At 49.8% G+C, this 27766-nt stretch overlaps 1 protein-coding gene across 5 annotated transcripts in view; it reads right to left on the bottom strand.

The window, feature by feature from the left end:
- NACC2 (NACC family member 2) overlaps window positions 1-27766 on the bottom strand; it is a 92268-nt gene that overhangs the window by 45908 nt on the left and 18594 nt on the right. Inside the window, exons 2-4 of one of the 5 annotated variants that reach the window (XM_080402208.1) lie at window positions 25143-25232; window positions 24217-24716; window positions 22558-22671 (exon numbers count right to left, since the gene is read on the bottom strand). The gene's annotated coding sequence lies outside the window, so the exon portion shown is untranslated. Of the gene's footprint in view, window positions 1-10405; window positions 10624-20225; window positions 22536-22557; window positions 22672-24216; window positions 25233-27766 lie in introns of those variants that run through there. The other 4 variants (XM_080402209.1, XM_080402206.1, XM_080402207.1 and 1 more) reach the window with 4 other exon arrangements.

Below are 27766 nucleotides of genomic sequence, written 5' to 3'. Positions count from 1 at the left end.
CTTCATTGTCAGCCCAGCCTCTCCTCCATCCCTCCGCTGAAAGCAGAGAGAAAGATAATTTAAAATAATTCTTTACATGTAAATAGGCTTTTAATCCTAAGTTCCACTTGCTTAGCGTCTTGGCGGTTTTTTTTGAAACCCAACTCATACCTGCACTCAAAACTGGGAAGCCCTTCTCTGACTTACAGCAATTACCTAAAGCACTAATTTAAAATCCTTTAGCATAACGCGCTTGTAAAGTTCTAGAGAAAGTCAGGTCAAAAGAGACCCCGTGACGGCAGAGGTGATGGTCGGGGTGTCCCCGGCGTGCCAGGGCAGCCTGTGGTGGAGGGCACGGCTGCTGCCCAGAGCTGGGGCTCTGCACGGTGAGGGGGAACCGCTCCCTGCACCTGCACGGGGCAACAACGCGTGCAAACCTGTTCTCCTCCTCTGACGCGTGAGGGCACGTTGGGTGTGGAAGGACAAGGCGGGCTAGGCTCAAAATCTTGAAAGACGTGGCAACCAGAAACAATTAAGTGTAGATAACGAACATAATGTAACAGGCTTACATGTCACCCTGACAGGCGTAGCCACGTCTCTGCCATAGCCACTAAAACTTCAGATTTTCTTTGAATTTTAAACACAGATCTCACACCTTATTGAGAATACTGCTACCAATCATGAAATCACATTAGATCTTTCAAACCAAGTAACCTGCACGTAAAACATTTGCATATGTGTGTGCTAAACCTGTCTAAAGGCTCAAACGATGACAGGTGTGTGTAGGTACGTGTGTATGTGTAACTCCTCCAGGCTAGCAAAAGAACTGCAGATTTAACATGCGTTCAGTTGCAAATCAAAATGTTTTAATGGCTCTCTACCACTAAGACCTATTTTTCGTTTTCTTTTGTGTGTTGTTTGTTTTAACAACACAAAACAAAAAGAACTCAGAAAGACAAAAGCATAACCCCACAACTACAAGGATCGCCTAAACCAAGATTTGCTAAATGACAATTTTCGTGAACTCATTTGTCTTACTACACAAGATATTTGTAAAGTCATCGGTGTTGCTGCTGCAATCCAAACATGCAGAAGGTTTCCACACATTTCATTAAGCAGAATGAACTAACTGTGGGGGTCACTTTGACTTTTTTTTTTTTTTTTTTTAATTTAGCCTTAATTCTGATTTAAGATTTAGCTCCTTTCCCAAACAGAAGTTCACAAAAGCAAAGACTCACACTTGCAGCCGTAAAGCCTCTTGCTGCGCACCCACGTAGACGCAGTTTGTTATCCATTTTTTTTTTACCTTGCAGAACCCAAATAAAACCGCCCTGTGACTCTGCCACTATTTCTTTTCGGGGAGCTCTCCCCAAGCCAGGCTGAGCAAACAGCCCCTCGCTGCTTTTTCCACTTCTTCCAGCGTTTACTGTTCACCTACTTGGTCCATGAGTGCGCTCCCGAGCAGCACAGCAGCACCTGCGGTTCATCGCCCACATTCCTTTGCAGTGACCGCAGCGCTCCGCACTGCTGCTACAGGCACGGAGGGAAGGGACGGGCTTGGTGTGACAACCCCAGCCACACTGGGGGACAGGGCCAGCGTTGAGGGCTTCCTATTGCTACAGCCCCAGCTAGCATCACCTCCAAGCAGAGCTGGGTTTGGGATTTTTTTGGTTTGGGGGTTTGGTGGGGATTTTTTTGTTGGTTTTTTTGGGGTTGGGGTGGTTTTTTTAATTGCATCTAAGCAAGCCCTGTCCCAACAAAACCCAAGCCTCAGCACCATTAACCGGAACCCACCAAATGGGTCCCTTCCACTGCCATGGTCTGTAAGGATCCAGCCTCCTGAAGCCAGCCTGGTCCACGTACCGGGATCTGCAGCTGCAGCTCCCGGAGGAAGATGACTAGTCAGCACATGAGGCATGAGCCACAGCCCATAATCACCTTCACCTGAACCGCGGCGCCTTCGGCTACCCAGTAGGAAACTGAGAACCCTTTTAGCCAAATCATTACAAAATCATGCTTTAAAGTTATTACCCAAACCTCCCAAATCCATAGTTTTGCAAAGGTAAAAGAGGTCTCCTGGGAGAGGAGGCGAACAGTATCCATGAGTTTCTCATGACCTTACGGAGATTGCCATGACAACACCGCTTCGATCCTCCAAACACGGATATATTCATTTGCACTAGTGTGATTGAGAATAATTAGAGCAAGATTCCCCGAGCCGGGGAGTCACAATCGTACAGCGGTTCATGGCAGCGGAGCCCAAGTTTTGAGGGAAGCAGCCTCAAATTTAAATGTAAAAAAGAAAACCGACAACACTCTTTAGAGCCGCATGACCTAATTCATTATAAAGAATGTCAGTTAGCAAACCTTTTAAATAAAACATTAAGCTAGAGGTAATTTGAAGCCTTGTGGATTTTGTTTTACTCAATTATTTTCTAATGCTTCAACTTCAAGAATAAATATGCAGAAATAAAAAAAAAATACTAAGGGTTTCATTTAATTCTTTTTCAAAAGAAATGAAGACATTCATACTAAACCCAAATACCCTCAACCGAGCCAGATTTTTAATTAAAACTTTTCCGTCCTACAAGATTCTTCAAGGTTGTACTATCTGCTTCCACATCCACGAGCCAGCATCGCACCTGCAGATGGGCAAGCACCTAATTCACGTTGGCGTAACCTCTACCATGCACTAAATTATTTTTTTTTAATTCCTTGCCCGTAATTTACATAACCGGTTGCCATTCTCATGCTGTTTGTTGGGAAGAGTGTCCCTCCAGCAGAGAGAGCAGCAGATCACATTGGCCCCCGCTTTGGTTCTATCGGTGCGTGATGGTGAGAGCGTGGCTGGAGCGAGGCAGGCAGGGATGAAAAACTCGGCATAGAGCAGTGGCGGATAAAAGCCACTGTTGATCTGCACAGTCTAACATGAGGTTAATTGGGAAAAGGGAGAAAACAAAGGGAAGGAGCTTGATGATTAGTGCTGCAAATGCTCTTTAAGAAATACTATAAACCCCAAAGAAATTCACGCTGCAGCCCATCTCAGAGGCTGGGCTTACCTACAGAAAGAAGAATTTGAGTCCAGAAAATTTCACTGTATTTTAAAAGACTCTAAGGTCTTCCTTCAACCTGGACAAGCTTTTCTGAGTGTTTTGACCCATCACTGGGCAGGTTCCCAATGGGAAATAGGTGACTGATGTGAACAGGCACCCAGCCTCTCCAGGAGGTCCAAGTGCTGCTCTGGACACAACCCAGCTCCATGCTGGGCTCACACCTCAGTCCACCACCATACAGCAACCCTGATCTTTGCATTTACAGTCTTTTTCAAAAGATAAAGGAAAAAACAGCCACTTATATGCAGTCCTGGTGGGGTTTTTTAATTTCCTAACCATTACAGCAGTCCAAAGGAAAAAAAATTCACCCTACTCCCTTCACATGGAATACTCCCGGATATATTTCCAACTGGAAATACAAGAGGAACATGGGAAAAGAGAAATCAGTTGTCCAGCATGAGCAATAACCCTGCTGTCCCAGTTGAAGCCAGCACTGGGCACACACACAGGCAGATTCGACACCAGCAAGCCCAGCAGCGCAGCCCACCTCCGAGGACAGAGCCCATCCAGGACAAAAAAAAAAAAAAAAAGAAGTTTAGAGCTAAATATTTTATTTCCATTTGGCAGCATCACTGTTTTCGAGAGGATACCAGGAAGAAATTTGCAGAAAAGTGCTCAACACTGCTCCGCCAGCAAGTCCGCACCACAAAACACTCAGGAGACAAAGAATGCCAGAAGATAAAAAGATTCCTTTCTGCCACTGTGTTTAGAGTAAAACACCACGCTACTTTGATTTATCCTTCCATGTAATCTTGGAAAAAAAGTAAAAAAAAGTCACCCCTTCCCAGGAATTCATTAAGTGGGTTCCAGCGTGCACCTCCACGCTCCAGCTCGCCGTGGGGGGCAAGCAGGGTACCAGGAGATGCCCGGGGCAGGCCATGGGAAGCACAGGGCAGAGCTGACTCTTGTAATCGCTCACTGCTGTAATTATCACATCGCAACCACACCCTGGGGCCACTTTCAGGGTATTAAAAGTTCTCCTCCGTGCCACCAAAGTACAGTATCTCGCACTGGGAGCCGGTACAAACAGTGGTACCCAGCTGAGCAGCATCACGCGCGTGGCACTGCTGCATCCCCCCGCCCTGGGCGCTCCGACCCCGCTCTCACCAAGGGCCTCTTTTCAAGATCGAAAACTACTGATGAATCCATTTCTCTGCAGCAGAGAATAAACAAGGATTAGTATTCACCCGTTCATAACAGGGAAACCCTGCAGCTAGAGGTGGAGTCAGTCAATGCCTGAACATCCAGCCTAAGTTGCTTGACGAATGCTAACTACAACTCCCAGCTTATTTATCTAATTTGGTTTGATTTTAAAATATTGAGTTACCTAACCAGACACACACACAAAAAAAAAATCTGAAAATTTCCCATGCTATGAAAACTCCCTGTGCCATTTTATGGTGCTACAATTCAATATATATTTCTGAATTTTACTGAGTTTTATCAATCACATTTGTATTGAGAAATGCCTAAAAAAAAATCAGGGCAAAGGCTACCATTTTTCAAAATGATCTTAAGTGCCTGAGAAATAGGGTCCTACAGTGAATGAGCCTTTCCAATTCTGACTGTGATCCATAGCCTGTAAATATTTCAGTCATTTAAACCCGTTACAATATTTACTAGGGTCTATTTTTGTCAATCAATCTATAATAAGAGCAGAACATTCCTTTACATACCTATAAAATAATACTCTCTACTTGAGTAGGGTCTGGTTTCTGTATTAGAAAAGGGCAGCTCTGAACTGATACAACCAGGTTTTCACAAAAAAAAAAAAAAAAAAAAAAAAAAAAAGAATATGGAGGAGGGATAGAGTCAGTGGCACAATCCACAATGACTTCAGCCAGGGCCAGGATCTCCTCCAAGAACAGGCTGACGATGCTCAGAGAAATGCGAAGAAAAATGGCAGGACCACCCGTCCCACCGCGGGCATCTGTGGTCCCACCTCCCATCACCCAGGCAGTGCCTTTTATTCAGGATGGTCTTACTGGTCCCAGTGATACAGAACCTTAACAGTGCCATAAATGTGGAATATTGAACATCTGGGGAACCTGTCACTGCAAAATAAGTCGGGCAGCTACAAGCACTGCTCATGGTGAAGGCGATGCTCCGCACCCCTGCCCACTGGAAAGACGAGACACACCACCAAATAATTCCAGAGAGCAATGAATAGCTGAACGCTGTCAGAGCCTGTACTGACTATCAGTACAGATTTAAAACAACGATCTAAAAGCGAAAAGCCTCCCTGTCTATTCCTGAGCCCATGAGGTACAATACTCTCCCCCCCAGCCCCAGCCCTCATTTTAAAATTCATCCTTTATCAGCTTGAGTTGAGAAAATCCAGTAGAAAGGCACAAATGGATTGTGCTAGTAAGCAGAAAAACTGTTACATCTTCTGAATGTAATTTTGCCAAAAGCCTCTGCACAATTTTTTTTGTCACGCTTTGCATTATGAAGGAAATTTCTTTTTAGAAGAACAGGAGAATGATTTGCATAATATTCTTTGCAAGTTAATATCAGCCTCTGATAATGATCTCTGCATAATGCAAAAACGTTTGAGAAGACTGTTACAACACTAAGTAATCATATTTTAAATTATGTTTCCCTTTATAGAAAGGTGTTGCAAAAACACACAGACATGAAATCTGTCTGTTGAAGTCCCAAGAACCACCTGACCATCTTCCCACTATTCTACTGTTACAGATTGCAACACTGCCTTTCAAAATCTTACAAAACAAATTACACTGCAACAGTCTGGCTTCACAGAAGGCAGAGCTTTTTCCTGTGCTGATGCTCCAGCACATTACATTTCACAAGAGCTTCTGATGTACTGCACAAGTTAAGCAAGGACCTAGAAATTAAGATGGAACACAATTAGACGTACCGCAGTAATTAAGGCAGAATCTCCCGGCCGCGCTGTCACTAAGCTGTGCCACGCCGCGACGGAACACCGAGTGGAGGTGGCAGCACCGGGGCATACCCCAACTGCCACCAGGTACTGGGGACACTGGTTTATCTGGGTCACTCCTGCTCAGTGGGCTGCAGAGCCATGCACGGAGTACCAGAAGCGATGACTGTGCCACCACTGCCACCTCCCCACGGCACAAAAAGGTGTCCCCTCCGGCAGCCAGCAATCTTCCCAAAATCTCTCCGAGGGATTAGGTGTTGTGTGATGCAGTCACAAGATCTCTGCTAACGCCATCATTCATGCCTAATTAGGTCAGGAACTAAACATAAAAAGAAGAGGTCCAGGAGGAAGCCATTTATACAAGCCTGCCGAGCAGCAACCTATTAGATGTGGGCACCGGCTATTTCCCTCAGCCCATCTCAAACGGGGGATGTGGGTGGGAAGCTAATGCACTGGGATATTAAATGCTTAATAAGTCACTAAGACCTAACCACAACCAAGTGGTTTAAACCTGAGCTAACCTTCCCCAAACTAAAATAAAACTGCGAAAGGAATAGAGAGAGGTTCCTGGGACAACCGCTGCGCAAGGCAATAAAATGCAGGAGTCGCACGCTTCGACGAAGCAAAGGCAGAGAACGCTTTCAGCCCAATCTATTTCTCATCATAGCAATGATGTAACAGTCTCGGCGGAAAGCATGAGGCAGGATCCACGGCGTAGGCTGCACTCCCAAGAGTATGGTATGTACCCCAGAGAGCCAGTGTCCCCAGCCCCTGCCCATAGCATCCTCAGGACCACAGAAGAGAGCACATATAGTCCAGCTCGTGCTACCCACGTCTCTGACATATACAACAGGGCATCATTCAGCCTTGAGGGTGGGTGGTGTTTTTCCCCACCTACAAAACTAAGTCTAAAATTCAAATACCAGATCTGGGCAGCCAAGGCACGGAGAAAACAGCCTCCTGCCCGTCAGAGTGCGCTCGGCAAGGCAGCTGTGTGTGCAACAGCTGCACTTGGTGCAGAAAGCGTAACAGAGCCTGTGGTCACTCCTCTCCCCTACACGTTTCGGTAACTTGCAGTTTGTCCAGCCGCGTTCAGCAACAGGCAGGAGAAGAACAACCAGAGTAAGTTCTCAGACCACAGATCAGCTAGAAAGTGTTTGGGGAGCATTTCTGCAGACGCTTTTGGTGGCACTGGCTGTCACAGTGTCATCAACCCATGTACATGCTCCGAGGTTTTTGCAGGGCCTTCAGCACCTCAAGTTGCCACACACCAGGCTGTACCCACAGATGCTCCAGCACTGCGGACACAACCCCCTCCATCCCCACCAGGCTGTGGGGCACAGTGTGGGGCCAGACACTTTTGCAGTGTATTGCCAGGTGCCAGCACACCCTGCCTGGGAGCAGCTCAGGCTGATCCCCCCACAGTGCTCCAACCCCATCCTACCACAGAACCATGGAACCACAGAACTGTTTGGGTCAGAAGGGACCTTAAAGATCACCCAGTTCCACCCCCCTGCCACGGGCAGGGTCACCTGCCACTAGACCAGGTTGCTCCCAGCCCCGTCCAACCTGGCCTGGAGCACTTCCAGGGATGGGGCATCCCCAGCTGCTCTGGGCAGCCCGTGCCAGCACCTCAGCACCCTCATGGTGGAGAATTTCTTCCTAACATCTAACCTAAATCTGACCTCTTCCAGCTTAAAGCCATTGCCCCTTGTCCTATGACTACATGCCCTTGTAAAAAGGTCCCTCCCCAGCTTTCCTGTTGGCCCCTTTAGGTACTGGAAGGTGCTCTAAGGTCTCCTGGAGCTTTCTCTTCTCCAGGCTGAACAATCCCAGCTCTCAGCCTGTCCTCACAGGAGAGGTGCTCCAGCCCTCTGATCATCTTCGTGGCCTCCTCTGGACTCGCTCCAACAAGTCCATGTCCTTCTTATCTTGGGGGGGTGCCAGAGCTGGACGCAGTCCTGCGGTTGGGGTCTAATGACGGAGCAGAGGGGGAGAAGCACCTCCCTTGACCTGCTGGCCACTCTTCTCCTACCTTTTAACGAGCTTCAAGCAGTTCCTTGCTATACCTCACCATGGGCTTCCTCGAATGGGTTTGCAAACTCCTTGCCCTCCCATCACCAGAAACACCAATGCTGAACCCACCAGCAGCGGCGTCCTCGTCTCTGTGCTGGAGACAGGTCATCAGGTTCCTCTGCAGCTCCCAGACTCGTGCAACGGTGACCGAAATGAAACCCAGCGATGGATGCAACGCTGGCAGAAGGGGAAATCAGTGGCTGCCCCAGGCTGCTGTGCTCCGGTGCAGACCATGCCTGCGGCCACGGCACACACTGAACGGCAGTATGGGCTCAGGGCGCACAGCAGCTGCTGGAGCCACCGATCTGGTGCTGGGCAGAGCACTCATTACAACTCTCTAATAAGCAGATTTAAAATCAGCTGACTTGGTTTGCAGAGATGCGAGCTGTGACCGCAGCAGGGAAGCCCAGCTACTGGCTCGCAGGGGATGCAGTCACACAGAAAGCCCACACAGAGGTGGCCACTCTGCCCACGGAGCCACCAGCACCTCTGGCCGCATCCAGCTGTGTCTCCAGCAAACCTGCAGAAGAGTCTCCATGAACAGTAGTGTGGGCAATGAATTTGCCCACTCTCTGAGTTCCAGATCACAACTGGTCCTTCTTCATGATGCTACAGCACGGTGGGGCCCGGGGTGAAGCCCCTAATGCCCTGACTCTGCAGGGACACCCAGCAACACGAGCAGCACTGGGAACTTGGGGTGGTTTTTGTTGTTTTGTTTTGTTTTTTCAAAAACTTGCAAGCAAATCTCTCCTTCCCTTCCCCCAGGTGACATGTCCATCCACACCGGTGCATGGTACCACCAAACACAGCTCATATGCCACACACACACACACCTACATGCCTCATCACCTGGATGCCAAGAGGGAAAGCTTCTCCAACATCCAGCAACCACCGCAGCTGTCGGCACGTGCACCTGGGAGATGACAAGGGTGTAGGAACTGCCTCATGAACTGCCTGAACCAAATACATCTATCGCTAATGCTAGATGTTGTGTTTTACACACCCCTGAGGCACAGAGGAGGAGGTCAGGAGCAGGCTGGAGGGTGGCGAGCCTGCGAGACACTCCAACGATTTCTACAGCGCGTATCCGTGCTGCACAGCCAAGGGAGGCTGCGAGAGCATGGCTCCTGTGGGGCTGGCACTCGGCATTAACTTGTGTTGCTTTATATTGCAATATTGCAATTGAACCGTATAATAAACTGCTTTAAGAATCAGCGGGGGGGAAATACCACTGTGGAGGTGTGAGAGCTGCATTTGTTCCTCCAGGTGGTATAAACACATCATGACTTTCACTATATGAAACCTTACAAAGCAGTAAAGGCTACCTGGAACATTTTTGTTGTTTAAAAATCACTTAAAAAGTGACACGATGCACCATGGACATCACCCGGGGACACGAACCGCTGTACTGGTCCTCTGTATTTTGCTGGTGGCCATACAGAGAAAAAGTAACGCCAGATGCTCTGCCGAGCTGTGGTGGGGCGCATGGCCTGGACCAGACACAGTGCAGGTTCTGCTCTGGATGCAGACCATGAGTGAGGTTTGCCCAGAGCTCACCACGGTGTCAGGCAGGTGGTACTCACAAGCCTGCAGATCTTTGCTCATCTCTCAGGCAGGAGCTGCCAGGAGGCAGCAGCTCCCTGCCGTCAAGCCCTTCTGCAGGGGCTGGCAGCACTCAGGCGTGCACAGACTGGATCTTTCTCAAAGCATCCATTGGACTTGAGTTAAAAAATATAACTAGCAGTGTCAGTAAGCCTCAGTAAAAAAACAAGAGATCTGGTCTACCTGCAGAAAACAACCTCTCCGTGCAGCGCAACCGCTGCCAGGACAGCTCAGCTCCAAGCCCTGCTGCGCACACGACGGCTGCCCCCAAGGACATGCTGTGATTTCATCACTCAGTTCCTCCACCCGCTCCAAGCTGCACTGCCCTCCGATCCCACCTGCAGCAGCCACAGCTCCCTTCCAAAGAGCAAAAAGTTAAGTTCTCCCTCCTGTGTCGTTTCCTGTGCCGAATCCAGAGCAGTCAGCAAGTACTGCAGGATACACCTCCCCTAAGGCCACTCTCAAACAAGACAACAGCCAGTTTGGGATCTTAAGGGGAAGGTAAATGAGGAAACTTGCTAAATTTGATCGTAAAAATATTCATGAAGATACCAAGCAGCTCGGGTACCTCCAGCTCTCTGCAGAAGTGCCCACCGACTCGCAGGGAAATGCACAGGCGCTTGTCCAAGCCTTTGAAGGGTCTCGAGCGGGGACCACCAGGCAGCCACGTAAGCCCATGGAGAGGGATGGACACTACCAGGGTATCACTGACAGCAGGACAGCAACTGACCTTACAACTGTGATGGGCTCTGACAAGGCAACGGCTTGAGATGCGCCGGCTCCCGTGCTCCTCTCCAGGTTGGTGCCCACTGGGAGGCAGAATGGGACAGCACATTACGGTCTCTTCCCCAAACTGGTTCATGAATCTTCAAGGATACAGGACGAGAAATCTTAACAATGCCATGCAAGGATATAAAAGCTGCTTTATGCTGAAATCAGCACTGCAATCTGAAAGCAGAAGTGTTGTCACCATTAGTGGACCTGAAAACCACGCAGAGCCAAGCCACCCCGGCTGGCAACACAGGGTCTCCAGCCCTCGTTGCCCAGCTCTGTGGTAAAGCACCCTCAGGCTCCACACCTACACTGCAAAACCAAAGCACTGCATGCACCTTGGGCTCAATCTACATTTTTAGAGACGCACAATAAAAAACACCAATGAAAAAAACCCAAACAAACCAAAAACAAACCAACCAAGAGTCATCTGAAAGACCAGTTATTAGATTGCTTGAAATGACTTGAAATGAAATTTCCACAGATTTTATTGGACTGCTCAAATATTGATCCTGGTGTCCTTCTCGCTCGCTTTGCAACGCAGAAATTCACCTTGCTAGAAATCCCACCTGTGTGCTGAGCCAGGAACACGCACGGGGAATGTCTGGGGTTGCTTTGGTTTGTTCCCTCTTCCTTGGCCTCCAACCACCAGCGCACATCAACACAAGAAGCCAGGAGCTTCACACAGTAATTCCTTTGTTCCCTGCCTGCGCGCCTGCAGCACGCCGAGCGATGGCAGAGCACGGGAAGCCTCCGTGCCCACGCAGGAACAGGAGCGTGCAACACGTGCCGCAGCTCCCGTCCCGGGTGGTCGCCTCTCTGGTGGTCATCACCTGGCTGTATCTCGGAGGGCTTCTGGACCAGGTAACCCTCAGGAGCCTTCCAGATCCCCTGCCCTCAGGAATTCCCTCCCCATGCAGGATCCCCGTGGGACTGTAGGAGAGGAGGGCAGATAGAGCCTGAGCACACCGGGATATTCTGCTGGGCTCTGTGTCGCTCTGGTGAGGCTTCCCATCCCCTCCCAGCCCCTGAGATTGTTTAACCTGACTGGCATAAACGCCGTTGGTTTCACCCACAGGTACAAAGCAGCACCCTGGGGTGCACCTGTGCCAGTGCACCCCCAGTTCATCTGCCCAGCACAGCTGGGACACAGATGGGTCATGCTCCGGTGAGGTCTCCCCCATTCCTGTCAAATAAGATGGTGTTTGGATCCTCATCCCAAATTCTCAGGTTACAAAACCACGGTGCCTCAACACTTGACAAATAACACCAACAGTATACATTATTTTTTTACCTACATAAAAAGAAAATAAAACAATGAAACCCCAGCCTCTGCTGCGTGTCAATAGCTACTTCAGAGCTCCAAGCAAGCGCCTCCATCACCCCGGGCCATCCAGTATCCCAGTCCCTGTGATGAGGTGCCAGCAGCACGCTCTGTGCTTCATGGCTCGCTTCACAAGGCATGTGCCCAGCCCCAAGAAGCTCCATCATTCTCTCCCAAGCCCTGCAGATGTTTCAGCTCAAGCCAGCCTCCTGCCCAGCACCCCAACATCCCCTCCCTCACTTGTCTGCCTGCGCAGTAAAGCAACGGCACTGCGAGCTCAGAGGAGAGCGGAGCAGCTGGAAGGCAACAGCTCTGCAACTTCCAAATTCCTATTTAGCTTCTTTAAAAAAAAAAAAAAAAAAAATCACACTCGCAGCATAAACGCAAGCTGGGCTGGTACTTCACTCCTCCCTCATTGGGATGCGCTCATCCTTAACTTACAGCTCATCCACTCACGAGGTGCATCACAGCCTCCTTAGCAGCTCACACCCCCTGTTAACACGCCAGTGCCCCATCCCGATGGTGAGGACAGCTGCCTGCTTCTCCAAAGGACCTGCCCTTCCCAAGTTCTCCAGCATCTCGCGGGAGGTGAGGGAGATGTGCAGCTCTTGGCCAGCACAGGGCAAAGCTCTGGAGAAGGTGTCCAGAAGCCTTGGATGGAGCAGCTCAGAGTGTCCTGGATGGGCTGGAGCCTTGGCAAGGCTGGAGCGGCCGAGTGCAGCCCCTGGCCCGGACGGAGCCGTGGCATGGATCCTGGGAGCTGTCTGATGAGTCAAGAAGTCCCACTGTTCAATTCACAGCCTGGGAATTAGTCAATCCTCCTCTTTCGCCTGGGGTGGGGAGTGGGGGCCTGGCCCCCATCCAAATATTGTGTAAACTGGAAAAAAACCCAACCAACCCTATTTAAAATAACCAAAACAAACCCCAAAACAGTTAAGCTGTAGAATTACTGTTTTGGAGGAATGGGGGAAAGCTGAAGCTGTAACAACAAGTTCTCCCATTCCCTTCCTCCGAGAGCCTTAAAAAGGCTTCCCACCATCCCGCTACGGCCCTTCTCACATTACACTTGGACAAACCAAAGGGAAGCCTGGTGCTCAAGGTCAGGGTGACAGCCAGCCACCCAGGAGCCCAGCCCGGGGGTGCCCAGGGGTCTGCTCCAGCCACCGGCTGCTGCTCCAGCTGATGGGCAAGCCCTGCCCCGGTGGGGATTCCGGCAGGGGAGGGATGGAGGAATGGAGCAATGAGGCTGTTCTCTGTCGGCTTCAATTCCATGGATGCCCACGCAGAAAGCTAACACAACCTTCCCAACTTCTACTTTTTTAAAAGGCTTTTCTCTCTCTCTCCTTCCCCCCCCCCCCCCCCCCCAGTTTTTAAAATCCAATTATAGCACGACTCTCTCAGCAGGGGTCAGTGTAGAATAAGAATCGCCAGAGTTAATGGACATAAGACCAAGAAAGATTAATGCCTAAATGGTTTCAAAAGTTGTATGATGCTGATTTCATTAACATTTTAATTGTAATGTATCTTTTTAATCTTCTTTCACACTAATGGTTTTATATGCTTCAAAAAAAAAAGAAAAAAACTGCTGACAACAAAAATATCAACATACCAAAATTAACAGACGGAACTGAGTGCTATAATGGGAACTGAATGAAATGCAGAAAACCGTGTTAATGATGCATTAAGAGTAGGAATTGTGCTCAGACAAGAGTCAAAAATTCAGCACTACAGTTGCATGCCCTGTCTTTGCCTCCCCCAGATATTCAGCACAACCCCAGATACGTGCCTTTCAGCTGTGCTGTGCTGAAGCAATAACCCAGGCAACATTACCGAATGCATGCATAGATTTAGCCAAAAGAAAAAAAAAAAAAGTGTGCTTTAAACCTTGCAATTAATCTAATTTAATCAGGGTGATAGACCAGAGCAGAAGATTCAGAGGAGGCTGCTGCTGCTGACCATGACCCTTTATTGAACGGCACCGACGCTGCTGTCACCGCTCTGCAGGCTCAGGTACCACGGCCACAGCAGAATTCAGACGTGAAAGATGCAGTTACAACCACCGTGCAAAATTTTATTTTCCTTAATTAGAAGACAATTAAACCTAAGCAGTAATGTTTCATTAAGCATGGGCATGTATTGATGATAGTTAGCATGTATAAACGAAGGGAGGCACAAAAGAAGATAATTGCAGAGCAGACAGATGAAATTTCAAGCAACTTTTCTTTGTAGAAACGATGCGACTCCTGAGCGATACAGATGCCTTGACCTGCCTGCGAGGCTGGGCTGCAGCTACAGGAGCCATGCAAAACCCGCAGTGTTTCACTTTGCAGTCCATCTCCCTGCTAACGAGTTCTGATGATCTAGTCGGAGTGATACAAACCCTCCACACCAGCACCTGGCAAACTGCAAAACCCTAGAGTTCGCAACAAGAGCGTGACTCCAGCCATATCTGTAACAGAACGCAACCAAAAAGCAGATTCTCATACCCAGGTTGAGTCCTACAAAGGACTGGCCGCAGCCAGCGCAGCACTTTGCAGGTTTCCAGCGAAGGGGCACCTATCCAGAGGGGCTCCCCCTGCCTGGGGGGCACCTCCTGCCAGCAGGATCTGAGCTGTGAGCTCCGCACCCAAGAGCCACGCTGCAGGAGGGGTCTGTGGCGCACCAGGGTGGCCCAGCCCGGCCCACTGGATGTCTCCCACCCGACCCTGGCCATCCCCATCCCTTGGAAATCAAGGCATTTTAATCACCTTCAAATAGATCAGACCTCACTCCCCATGTGTTTCGGGCACACGGCCATCGCCTTCTGCCTTGAAACACCAACCCTTCCCACACCCACCCGTTACACCTCTATCCAGCATAATCCCTCCAGAGCTTAGCGCCCTGCAAAGCACCGAGCACCAAAACATTATCACTCCTTTGCCGTGTCATCACTAAACAGCGTCTTCTACAGCATCTCTGCGAGGAAGTATGTTATTTCCAAACCTAACCCTCCTCTTCCTAATGCCTCATATAATCGGAGCGTAAATGTTTGTCCTATGACAGAGAGAACTGGCATGTTAAACACGTCCCCCCACACAAAATACATATATATATAACCGAGGCTGCCATATGCTTCCCCAGTGGATATCATGATAGGAACGCGCGCATGGAGCCGAGCCAGCGCTGGCACTCGAACACAGGACCCTTTCCACACAACTGCTCTGCCACCGAGCCCACGAGCCTGAGTAAGCACAAGCTCCGTCGTATTTAACTTGCGATCCTTCGCACACGCTATTCTTCACTGTGCTGCCGAAATTCAGTCTCCAGACACCCGGGGATGAAAAACATCTGGCTCCTCTCCCCGAATCGATAGATCCAGAAGAGCCCTGATTGCCACAAATGAGATGCTGCAAAGAAAAGGAGGATTTTTCTTCTCCTGTTTTTTTGCAAATGATTAATAGATCCTGATACTGGCTTTATTGCTGTGAGGATGACACCGGGAGGTGAAGTATTTAATCTCATCCCAGTGACTATATATGGTCACTCTGATGGAGTCACCTCCCTCCCCTTACGCTCCGCTGCCCTTCGCTCCTGGCACTAGCCTCCGCAGCAAACTGGCAGTGCTTGGGCACAGCGCCGGCGAGCCAGCAGTCAGCAGACTCCCCACATTACTACGCTCTCTTCCCCCCTTTCCTATTTTTGGGGGCCTATAATCCCCCCCCAAAACACCTTAAATTGGGAGAAAACCAGAGAGAATACACAAATAATCAGAAAAAACCCCAAACATTTTAAGAGTACTTTATAGAGAACTGTTACATGGGGGGGGGGGGTCGGGACGGGACACAAACAAAACCTGTCAAGTTATTTATAGTTATTTATGTTTAAATGCACAATTCATAACTGCTTAGAACTTTAAAAAAAATAAAAATAAATCTTTTTGTGAAAAGTGTATCAATTTATGCAGCCCACACACACTGGTTTGTTATTGGAGGGGAATTCGTGGCTGCTGAAGCAGGAGCAGTGATTTCTGCAGCCCCCCCATCCACCCACCTAGGGGAAAAAAAATGTGCTGAAATATTTGTCTTCATAGGAAATGCAACACAAAAATGTACTTGACATGCAAATATTTTTTTTTGAAGTCTGACGTGAGGACCTCTAACAAGACTGAAGCCAAACTGCGATGTCTGTGAACAACCTAGGAACACGCAGAGCACAAATCCTGTGCCAAGGGCTATTTATCTTCATTTTATCCCATTGAGCCGTGAGCTTTCGGGGGTCTCTGTCACCATACCAAATAACTGCTCTTATCACCACTGGCCCCAACGCCTCCTCCAGCAAGGAGCTCAGAGGAGGAGCTGGTGCTGTGCACAGGCTGTGGATACCAGCAACCTCCCCCCCATCCATCAGTCCACCCACAGGGCAGCCTCCACTCCAGCTGAATCCGGAGATGAGGAAGAGTGTGGTACCTTCAGTGGGTTGAAACCCCACTGGCCAGGGAAAAGGAGGAAGCTCCACACACTTCTTCCATCATCCAGGACTCTACGTGGCAGGCTCAGTCCCAGCAGTTTGATTTTTATTACCTCCGTCCCCATTTAGGAGTAAGCACATGACAAAAATGAGTGCAATCCTGCACAGTGGAGCTCGCCCGGGGATTGCCTCTCCCTCCCTGGGATCACGGCGTTTTAGCAAGTTTTCCTTTAGCAGCAGTATTTGTGGATACAAAGACTGTAGGATTTAGGGGTTTTTTTCAAAATTCCTGTTCTGCCTCCAAACATTTGCTTAAAAACAAGTTGAACTTAAAAAAAAAAAAAAAACAAAAAAACAAACCGCTAATGAATCACAGTTCCTAGCAAATGAGCAATTGCAGTTGACACAATGAATTATGCCTGAAGCAAGCTGGGAAACATATTTTGCAAATGATCTCATCCACAGGCAAACCTGGCATGACACTTGATTTGCTAAAAAAGACACAAAGCCTGTCAAAATTCCTGTCACTTCACAAATAAAGTCAGGTAGAGAAAACCAACAGCCTCACCCTCCTTTAAGCATGCTTCACCTATCTCCCAATTGCTCTGCAGGCTTGGTTTAAAAAAAAAAAACGCCACACACCACCTCCTTTAGGTGTGCCCGATCCAGCCGGGTGCTGAAGGCTGTCGGGTCTTGCTCCCACTTCCCTGGATGAAGAAGGGATGGGATGGGATGGATGAAGAAGGGATGGGCTGGACTGGGAGGCTGCTCTCCGGATGGCAACCACGGGCTCAGGCTCAATTGGAAGGCTAATTGCAGCAAGACACAATGCTCCCTCTGGCCATTAGGTATGGCAGGGAGCTGACAATTCAGTTTAATTTCCTCCAGCTGAATGCCTGTATTTTATCTCTTTCATTGCATTCAACTAAACTCAAAGAAATGGGGGGGGGGGGGAAGAGAGAAAGAAAAAAAAAATAGAAGTGTAGTAGGTTTGCATGGCAAGGCTTGGGTAGTGGGGGGGCAGCCCCCCTGCTCTTCAGCATCCCTGGAGCCCTCTAGGACCGGTTCCTTTCAGCCCAGCCCACCCCGTTTCCCCACCTAAAAAGCTGGCTGACTCAGAAAGCCGGGGAGAAAATTCAAACCCAGGGCGGGAGCCTCCTCCTAACCCCATTTTGTCAGGCCTGGGTATTTTTAAACACAGGCATCGTACAGAGCAAGAGCAGAGTCACATCACCCTTCCGCAGGCTGTTTGGCTCTTGATCCCCCATCTCCGCCAGCCTTCACTGACCAGTTTAAGTACAGGTGTGTCAATCAAGGTACCGCGCATCCCCTGCGGAGCTCCGCAGTCCCAGCACCAGCCCCCCAGAAGGCCTGGCAGGGAAAATGGACTTTATAAGACAATCTAAAATAAGTATTTCCATCCCAAGGTGAGACGGTTTCGCCCCCGCTGTCGGCTAAGTGCACGCCAGTCCGGAGGTTTCCCTGAAGCCACCCCAGAGTCCAACAGGCTCTGGCAGCTTTCTTGGCGCTTCTTCCCCAAGTGCCAACCAGCAACACAGCCTCACACCTGACACCTCCACGTGGATTTGAAACAAAACCTAATCCAGAAAGGGACTTACCCAAACTTTACAGGTAGGCTCCTTCAAGTTCAAGGAGAAAGGATTTCTCTTTTCCGGGGCCTCACCAGTGATAACCATGCTCTATGGCCCCCGGACCCGCAGCACAACTGCCCCGCAGGAGATGCCCATGGGGATGCTGACCTGTCGCTAGCACCTGCTGTGAGGGATTGAAATCTGTGACGGGGACCAAAATCTGCCCCCCCTGCCCCAAACCCAAGGGGGCTCCCTCAGGGAGGCACAGAGTTACAGGCGGGGAGCAAAAAGCCTTTGCTATTGCAAAAGGTGCCGCGAGAACATCACTTCCAAAACCATCCAGCATCGACACACACGTGTCCTTACCTAAAGGTGTCCATCTCCTAGGAACAGAGGAGGGCTCTGGGAAAAGCCTGGGGAGCCCTCAACAGCCAACCCCCCCAGTGCCAGCACCGAGCACCCTGAGCATCCTGAGCACAGGCATGAGGGGCAGGAAGGGAAAATCTCCCCAGGGGCCGGTTCCCGGCCAGCAGAGGAAGGGTGGTCCAGCCCAACGGCCGAGCCCCTGGGTAAGGGGGTCCGAGCACGGGACCCTGAGGTGTTCCAGGGCAGCACGCTGCCAGGGCAGCGCAGGAACCGCGTGTCTCGCCCCCGCAGGCTCCTTCCAAGGATGCGCAGGGCTCCGGCGTACGCGCTCACCGACGCCTGACTTTCAGCCAAGTCCTCGTCTTGCCCAGCAATCCCTGGAAGTTTTCTTTGACAAATTTTAAGTTCTAGAAATCCATCCCCACCCTTCGGCATCCAAATACTACAACTCGTCCCCCATGAAGCTGTATTTATAAGGCCTCTACAGGAGGAAAAGCCCCAAAACCACAACAGTTGCAGCCACGGAAGGCCATTTATCCTCAGGAGGAGGAGGAGAAAACCCTAATTATTTTATATTTGCCTCTTACTTCAGATCAAACCATTATTACCTCCATTACCCACACCTGGAGGTCACAGGCTTATTGTCCTAGGCTGGGTAAACAACATCAATTCAGCTAATGAGGAAAGGCTTTATGATTTTTAGTTGAAGGGGTTTATTTAATAGCATGTTGTAAGGCAGGTAATTGTGCTTGAACGTCGCACTTTTAGGCGGGACTGGCTCTCCCGTTCACCCCCGGTGGGCCCTGGGGACCCCACCGGGTTTGCGCTGCCGCTGCCAGGGCCACCCCAGCAGCCACCACCGAGAAGCCACCACGAAGGCAGCAATCATTCCCGTTTGTTTACCGATTCCAACTTCTCCTCCTGTTTAATATTTCAGCGGGAGATGCTAAACCCGCCCGCCAGCCCCTCAATTACGCAGGGCGCGAGGCAAGCACTTGGCAGGCACCGAGCCCATCAAGCTGCCCGCAAGCTCGCAAATGCCTCCTGAAAGGAGGGGGGGAAAAAATAGGGAATATTCAAATTAACGAGCCAGCGGGTAATGGAGACTTGACTGGAAGGGATCCTGTGCTTTGCCTCGGTGGGTACGAGCGAGCTGGCGGAGCAGGCGATGGATGCCGTCGGGTTATTTTCCAACAGCCGGGAAGATGTTTGGAGAAGTCCTTGAGCGCAGCAGCCGCACTTTAAGGAGAGCAGCCCGCAGCCTGCAGCAGGCAGGGCAAGGCGCCAGCGCTCGCTCCATAAATCCCCAATTTTTCCTATCAAAGCAGGTGAGGACCCTGCCCCTCGCCGGCTGGGAGGCACAGCACCCGTCCCACAGGGAGCCCCCCCCAGCCATGCCACCGGGAGCCCCCAGCTGCCAGGGGGGCACCGGGCACCCCGACAGCAGCCAGCATCACTCCCAAGTGCCGGATTTAGGCGTTCGGCTGGGTTCTGGGTGCTTTGCTTTTTTTAATATCTCCCTTTTCCCAGCGTTTTCCTCCCTGGGAAAGTCCAAGCCTGCTCCTGCCTTTTGCCATTAAACGCCCCCCCCCGCCCCAGCCGGCCCCGCAGCCCCTTCCAGGGTATCCCTAAAACCCCATTTTCCACCTTCGTGCAAGACTTGAAAACACCGCAGGAACTAACCCAGTTCACCCCAAACCAGCTCCCCAGGTGGGGTCCCCCACCCCCCAAAATCCTGCACCCCCCTGGGCTGGGCCGGGCTGAGCCCCCCCCGGGAGTGCCCGAGCGCCCCAGGGGGTGAGCGCAGGGGGGATGCAGGGGGGTGCCTGCAAGGAGGATGCGGGGGGTGCCCGCGGGTAGACGCGCTATGTGCCCCCCCCCCCAAAAAAAAGAATAATAACGGGGGGGGGGGCGGGGGGGGGAATAAGGGGGGGGCAGGCGCGTGGGTGTGTTGCAGCGCTCCCCCCGGGTTCGGGGGGGGGGATTAAAGCGCGACGGGGGTGGCGGTGCCCGGGGGCCCCCCGCCGCCCCGGCCCGGCCGCGGCGCTCACCTGCGAGGCGCCGCCGGAGCCTGCCCAGGCCTAGGCGGGCGGCGCGGTCCCGGCGGCAGCAGGAAGTGGTTCCGGCCGCTCTCACATGGACTCTCCCTGACCTCGCCCAGCAGCGCCGGCAGCCGCCGCCGCCGCGCAGTGCCGGCCCCGCCGGCCGGGCCGCCCCGCCGCGGGGGGGGAGCGCCGGGGGGGGCGGGGGGAGCGGCGCGGGGCGGGCACCGGCCCCACCTCCCGCCACCGCCCGCCGCCCCCGGCCCGGCGCGGGGAGGGACCGCGGGGGGCGGGACCCGAGCGGGCACCCCCGGGCCGGCGGCGGGGCCGGGCACGGCATGGCAGGGCGCGCTTCGCTCCTTCATTCCACCTTATTTTAATCTATTTTAATCTGTTTTATTCTATTTTAATTTATTTTATTCTATTATTTTATTTTGTTCTGGTTTATTCTATTCTATTTTGGTTTATGATTTTAATCTATTCTAGTCTAGTTCATTTAATTTTATTCCATTCTATTCTATCCTATTCTATTCCGGTTCATTTTATTTCATTCTATTATATTATTTCACTCTATTCTATTATATTATTCTATTCTATTCTATCCTATTCTAGCCTAGTTCATTTTATTTTATTCTATTCTATTCTATTCTATTCTATTCTATTATTCTATTCTATTCTATCCTATTCTAGCCTAGTTCATTTTATTTTATTCTATTCTATTCTATTCTATTCTATTCTATTATTCTATTCTATTCTATCCTATTCTAGTCTAGTTCATTTTATTATATTCTACTATTTTATTCTACTCTGTTCTATTCTATTATGTTCTATTTAATTTTATTTTATTCTATTCTATTCTATCCTATTCCAGTCTAGTTCATTTTATTTTATTCTATTCTTTTATTCTATTCTATTCTATTCTATCCTGTTCTATTTTAGTTCATTTTATTTTATTCTATCCTATTGTATTTATTTCGCTCTGTCCTATTCTATTTCATGTTATTTGATTTTTTAATTCTATTTTATTTTTTTTATTCTATTCTATTTTATTTAACTTAATTTTATTTCATTGTTGTTTTATTGGTTTATGTTTTATCTCATTTGATTATTTCATCTTTTCATTCCTATTTTTATTTATTTTTTTACTTTCTAATCTTTTATTTTTATTTCATTGTATCATTTTTCATTTTATCTTTTTTTTTTTTACCTTTACTACTTTATTTTATTGGTTTAATTTTTTCATTGCATCATTTCTTTTTTTTTATTCATTTCTTATTTCTTTCTTACATTTCCTCCATTCAAATTTTTATTTCATTATTTTTAAGCAGCACAGCCCACTTGGAAGGGCCCTACAATGACCACCTAGGCCAGCTGCCAAGTGCCTGCTTATTTTATTCTTTATTTCACTTTTTTTCATTTTTTTTTATTTCATTTCCCATAGGACACCCCATTCCTATAGGACGACCCCCAGGGGGCTGTGGGGGCTGCTGACCCCCCTGGGCTGCACCCCCCCCGGGGGTGCTGCTCCCTCCTCCTGTCCCATTCCCCCCACCCCCACCCCCACCCCCCACCCCGTGGGACCTGGCGGGGGGTCCCTCCTGGGGCTGCTGCCCTGTGCAAAGGGAATCCTGTGGGATCCGCTGGGAGATGCCGGTGTGTCCCTGGCTGTGTCCCCAGCCGTGTCCCCAGGCCACCCCGCTGAGCCACCTCCCGCTCCTGCAGCTCTTCCTTGAAGCCAACCCAGTGATTTCTCAGCCCGTTATCTCATTTATTCCCCTAATTAATGAGCTCTGGCCACCCGCACCCGTCCCGTTGCCGTTTCCCACCGCCTGTGCCATCGCGGCCGCCAGCCCTGCCCCCCTTTGCTCATTTCCACCCTGATTTTAGAAACATCGGTGCACGTGTTGAGCCCTGCATGTGGGTGAGGGATCAGCTCTGTGGGGCCAGGGCATCCCTGCATCCCACTGGCTGCATCCCAAGGGATTCTGCATCCCAAGGGATGCTCCTTGCAGCCACCACGTGCAGGAGCTGCCGTGCTCAGGGAGGGGGTGGGCGAGGGGCCAGGGTGATGGGTGCTGTTCGGGAGGTGTAACCCCTCCAAGTGGACAAGGAGACAGGCCAGCAGCAATGCTGCGCACCCACGGCCCATGGCGAGCTCAAGGGGAAGCCCACGGGGGCACAGAGCTCCCACCCCCAGCAAAGCCGGGCCTGCAGGGGATTGGTTTGCGGGGGTCTCACAGCCCAGATTTTAGTGGCAGAGGAAGATGAACCCAGCAAATCCAGCAAAAGTGCGGAGCCCAAGCTTCCTGGGCTGCTCCAGCTCCACTCCCGCCTTCCCTACCTTCCTCCTGCAGGCAAAAGCCTTTTTTCAGTGTCACAGACAAAAGCGGAGTTATCTGAGGTGGAACTGCTCGAGACTTGCAGGCAAATTTCCATTCCAAATTTCATCTTCCAGCTAAAAAAGAAAAAGTCATTTCGCTTTGTTGCTTCTTTAAGCCCAAAATATTAAAATCAGCAAACCTATTTGCATGATTAAAATGCGCAGTGTTAGCCCTACGTCTTCTAAATAAATTTCAAAGGAATAACAAAAAACCTCTTTAAAGCATGAGCCTCTTTCTGTCTGTTTTGCATGCAAGATTGTGTCAGAACTTCTTTGAATCTGGAAGTTTCTCTCACACTCCCAAACATTTATCATTTCGAGGCTGCCTTAAAATCTGCAGCAAAATATCCCCATATTTTAAAAATCAACATTGGATGCCTAGATCTGCTCAAGGCTGAGGAATTTCATTAGCACTTGACACTTTAAAAAACAGTGTCAGGTCAGGACAAACACATTTTCTTTGCTGCGCAAGATAAAATCGGCTGTTTTGGTTTTTTTTTTTTTAGAAATGATGCATGAGAAATATGTCCCAAAATTCTGAGGGAACGGGATCACACTGCCCGCAACACGCGCCGTTCCCAGCTCCCCTCCCTCGTTTATCATTGAAGCATCTCAACACGATGCTACAAACGCCTCAGCACCCACGTGGACACCCGCCCAGGAGTGGGGCACTGGGGGCCCGTTTGGCCACTTTCTGGGCAGAGTGGAGCCGCTGAGCTCCCTTCCGGCACAAAAACGTGGAATATTTCCTGCAGGAGTTCCCCCTCTCATTGGGGATGCCCCGTGTGTCCCCGGCTGGACCACTGCATCCAGCTCGTAGGGCTGCAGCGCTGCTCCTCAGGGCGAGCATCCCCATGGGGATGGCCAGCGCTCTCCCCTTGTCCCTCCTTGAGGGACCACAGCCCACACTGGAGCATCCCCATCTCGCAGAGGATGCGGGGACATGACCCCAGTGACGCTCCACTGGCTGCCCAGGTTTTCCAGCAGAGCTCGGGCTCGGTGCAGGGACGGGAGTCGGTGGAGTGGATTTGGGAAGCCACCGGCACCTCTCCAAGCTCCAGGGGAAATTCAGCTGCATCCACAGGCAGCTGGGAGATGCTGCACAGTTGGGAAACTCCTGTTCTTCCCAAGTGCTTCAGTGGGACAGAAAATCCGAGCTCTGCCCAGGGCCTCCCCCCACTCACGGAGAGCAGAAAGGCGGCTAATGCTTCAGCTGGGAGAGCCTCTTCCCTCCCTTCAGCCATGGACATTGTAAAAATGTTCTGTGATGGAGAAAGAAACATTTCTTAAGTACCATTTGATGTCTCAGAATGGCTCCAGGGCTAGAGAAAACATGTTTATTTACTACTATGCTGATTTTAATGCAAAAGATTGGTTCACTGACTAGAGGAAACAAAATAGGCAACATTTTCCATAATGTCTGCAAAGTGTTCTTAGGCTGATGAAAATATTTTCTTTCTTTCTCTCTCTTCCCTGCATTTTTTTTAAACTAGCATTTCAAATTGAAGAATGGCTTGAGGGCTGAAGAAATCACTTGATAAAATACCCAACATTTACATTCTTGCAGGAGAAAAGCTAACTTTTTCTTTTTTTTTTTTTTCCAGCAGAACAGTAGTTTACCCAGGCAGAAGAAACAATCCCGCAGTATCCCACGTCCGTTTAACCCTTCCTGGCTGCAGCTTTTCGGTTATACGTTAGCTGTTGCCTGCAAAGCGTTAGAGGTTTTGTTCCTTCTGCAAATTCTGGGTTTTGAGGACGCTGAAGATGGTTCAAATACGCTTTGCATCTTGCTTTCCAGTCGTATTTCTGAACGCCTGTGCAAGGGAGCCGGCCTGGCTGGGTACCAGCGTCCCAGCTGTCAGGGAGCCCACGGCAAAGCACTGCTGCACCAAGCTCTGCAGAAACCAGAGGACAAATTTATTTGGTGCAGACGCGACTTTCCAGCAAACTAAGTCATGAACAAGACCTGCAAGGTCTTCCTCATCTTCCTACCTCCAGAGGTGCCGCTGCCGGGGTGGCCGGTGCTAGGGCCGAGGTTGCCACCAGCCAGGCTGGCCTGCTCCCCGGCACTCTGCAGCTGCGGGAATCACCACGTCCCAGCTCCGGGCTGGAAGAGGATGCTGGAAAAAATGCAAAAATTAAAGTCTGCCTTGAAAGCCTCATTTTTCGGCAGCAATCCTTCAGAGGACTTTGCAAAGCAGATCAGCTGTCATATTAAGATGAATTTTTGTAACTGGGACAAAAGTTTCCTTTGTAGGTAGAAGCAGTATTATCTACCCAGCCTAACACATGCAACTACTATTTGTGCTGTGCTGTGAACTACAAGGCAAGCTGGTAAAATTACTCGCTACCAGAAACCTTTACTTTGATGGTACATTTAGCTAACACTTCAGTGTAATTGGTATTCATAGGAGAGAGGAGACGACACAGCAGCTATATTACAGCCGTATAAAGTTTATTGGGATTAACATACCATCATGAATAGCAGCAAATGACCAAAAAAAAAAAAAAAAAAAAAAAGGTATCACAAACCCTCATTTACATACTTATGGCAAAGGGATTTGCCTTTTCCTCTCCTCATTGTACCCACCAAGTGGACTTCACCAGATGATGAGTTTTGCTTGTTGTGCTCCAGCCTGCAAGAATAGAGACAATCTTTAATGTCCTTGTAGACAATTAAAACACCGTAAGTGAGGAAAGGGTTGGTTCCTTGGGGGATTTGCTGCAATCAGCATAGCAGAGCCCAGTGGTGTGGGAGGATACACGGGTTCTGGCCATACAGAGCAGGAACTGCCTAGAAACACACCTCTCAGCCATGAAGCTCAAAACGGGTCTGAAGGCAGATATTCCACCTGCCTTTCCCTTTGGAAAATGGAGATAAAGAGGTTAAATGACAACCTGTGACCATCCCGGGAATTTATCTGCTGGCTCTGCCTCGTTAGTCTCTTGCTCCCTCTGCTCCTTGACCGCTTTGTGGTGTCTTCATTTCACTTCCCACTCCAGAATTACACTCTGCTCCCATTAGGGAGCCTTGCCGGCATGTATTTCACTGGGAAAGCTTTAACCCTGCTGCAGTAAATCTCTCCTGGGTCACGGAGGGTCTCATTCCAGCCCAGCAATGTTTTCATGTCAGCCCCGCAGAGATCTCCTGGGAGGCCCAGGGCTCAGAATTGGCATTTTGACGGTGTCTGAGCTCTCTGAACCAGACCATGACCCTGGCAGATAACTGCCATCGCAGCCCACTTGTAACATTAGCAATTGCAATTGCCAGGCGTGATGGGACGCGATGGGATGACAAGTGGCGTGTTCGCTGCGCCCTCCGGTCACCCATCATACTGGAGGAGGGACGGGGTGCCAACACTGCATGTTGGGACCAGTCCCTGAAATCTTTGCTCAGCCAAAGCTGCAGGACCCAGGAAGACAATTTTTTGGCCAAGGAAGCCTTTCACTTGTTGTCCTTGGTGCCTGTTCAGCCCAGTTATTTTTTCTCTGCCAGCTATTCTCCTTTCCAGCTTTGAGCGCGGGGTGACAGCCCCAGTTATCCCAACCCTCTGTCGGCTCCAGCTCACGTCATGCCAACCAGAAAATGGGAAACACCGCTACAGCCTCTGCCGCCTCACTCCTCTGGGCAGGGCTTTCCCACATCAGCATCCCCAGCAACACGACGAAGCCGCTCATGGGATATGACATTGCTCCGAGAGAGCCCATGTGATGGAATGGGATGTTAGCGTTGTTATTTTGTATAAATAAATAAAGTTCTGAGATCTTTACATTCTTTACGCAAGGCTCGGGCATCACCCTATGCCACACAGTTGTCACGGTGCAAACGGTGCTACTTCGACTACAACCAGGCTTATTCGGTTTACGTTAAAATGATTAGGAATATGTTAAAACAAACAGAAATGAGAGTGTCTCCAAGGTGGTCGTGTTGTCCTAACTAAACTGGGACAAGGTTGCGTGTAAAATGGCTTTACTCGTTTGTAAACAGAGAAGTCCTTCAGATCCTGCCATGAGAATTGCTCCAGAAGGGATGGCACCGCTTGTTTCCAGCTGGGTCCCACGAGGTGAGAGTGGGACAGCAACAAAAATAACACAGCGTTGGCCTGTTTGAATAGCTATTTATCATGGAAAGGTGTGGTGAGTGTGCAAGCAGAAGGGAAAACCCAGTCCCAGGAGGCATTTTTGCTCTGGCTGGGTTAATCCATGGGCAGGTACTAAATGCCCTGGCGTAGCTGAAGTCGCCAGGTTCTGCTGCAGGAAGGTTCCTCACCTCCCCGGACACAGGCTGCAGAATGTTTTCCCAGGAGCAGCATTAAAATATTTTTTTCAGAAAAATATCTACATTCATCTGCAAGACTCAACGTGTTGGAGGATAGAACCTCTTTTTGTAAATGATCTTGATATTTAATTGCCTTTACTGCTCAGAAATTGTATTGAACTTGAACTGGCACAGTTCACGGGACTGTACAAGCCCTTCTCTGGCTGACTGCTTTCCCTTTCTGGTGTGCCCATGGTTTCTGCTCCCCGGATGCATCACCTTTCGCTTGGCTGTGTGAGTACACACTCTGCCAGCGCAGGACTGACTGGGACGTATCTCAAACCAAAACTCCCTGTAGACTATCTCAGGCTTCTCACATAGTATGGCTCATTTCTTTGATACAACCATCGCTTTTTCAAAGCCCTTCTTGGATAATCATTTGAATTAATTTAAAGTTGACCACTCAGTTGACAGCTAAGCAGATAAATGTGTTCAGCCTCTCCCTAGAGATGCTCTTACAGCCCACACCATGTTGGGATTTAGATGCACAGAAACACAAGCAAGATGCCTTACATCAAGGAGCTCGGTCACCCTTGGAGGGGCAAATAACTCTCGCCAGGTGGAAAGGGGACGAGGTGGCTGCATTTCTGCTCTGCAGGAGATGATGACACCCTCAATAAGAGTGTGAAACTGCTTGAGACCAAGTCAGGCATTTAATTTTTCTAAGCTAGGTGCGTAAATGAGACTGGCATAATCGCTCTGGGTTTCCCCTTCCTTTCCGTAGCAGAGTATCTTGGTTTGAAGCATCTGTGACGGGGCTGATGCAGCAAGTTTCTGCGGTCAGAGCCAGGATCCATGCATTGGTGCTGGAGGTGGAGGTGGGCATCTCTGGCTCCCAGGGCGGCAAGCCCC

The sequence above is a fragment of the Falco punctatus genome (assembly GCF_963210335.1).
Source record: "Falco punctatus genome assembly, chromosome: 9".
NCBI lineage: Eukaryota > Metazoa > Chordata > Aves > Falconiformes > Falconidae > Falco > Falco punctatus.
This window is presented reverse-complemented; position numbering and strand designations above follow the sequence as displayed.